We start from the raw sequence: 754 nt of genomic DNA on the forward strand, positions 1-754 counted from the left end.
CACACATAAATTTACATATATTTATTTATGAATTTGTGTTTGTGAGTATATATATAAATTCAGATATGTGTGTATATATACTTGCTGATATCATATTGGTTCTGTCAAAAATCTGTAATAAAAGATGTTTAAAAACACCCTGTTCATGACTGTGGCCTTTCAATGACTACCAACTGCTAACTTCTGAGTATACAGGAATAGCACTTGCAATATCGCTTCACATGTGTAAACAAGACATTAAAGTGTGCATGTTCTATGACTGCAGGAGCTATGGATGTGAAAAATCTATCCCCATTTTTCTCTAAGGTGAAGGCATTCAAAAGCAAATGTTAAAGAATGATGTCATGATATTGAGAAATTTGACAAAAGTGTTCTGGAATAATTTTAGCAGGTCATACAATATGTAATGGAGGAAACCAGATGAACACAGCATTGGTTCTTTATACCACTAGGAAGAAAATAAGAAACACTGTGGAATATATATCACAGAAGAGTAGTGAGTGCTCTTACTGAAAATTCAGGTGTACAAACCTAAGGAATTTCTTGAATCCTTTTCTTAATTCTGCTTTAACCAACTCTGTGAATTCACATGAAAACCACAAGATTTGTATTGGAACTTGGGGCATATAAAATATGTAAGATCATTATTACAGTGATCTTGAATTCCATTATTTATGGAACTATTATAAATATAAATGAGATAATGAATAAAAATTATTATGCACATCAACTGATGGAGATTACTCCTTGCCAT

The sequence above is a fragment of the Galeopterus variegatus genome, unplaced genomic scaffold (genome assembly GCF_000696425.1).
Source record: "Galeopterus variegatus unplaced genomic scaffold, G_variegatus-3.0.2 Scaffold10672, whole genome shotgun sequence".
Classification (NCBI taxonomy): Eukaryota; Metazoa; Chordata; class Mammalia; order Dermoptera; family Cynocephalidae; genus Galeopterus; species Galeopterus variegatus.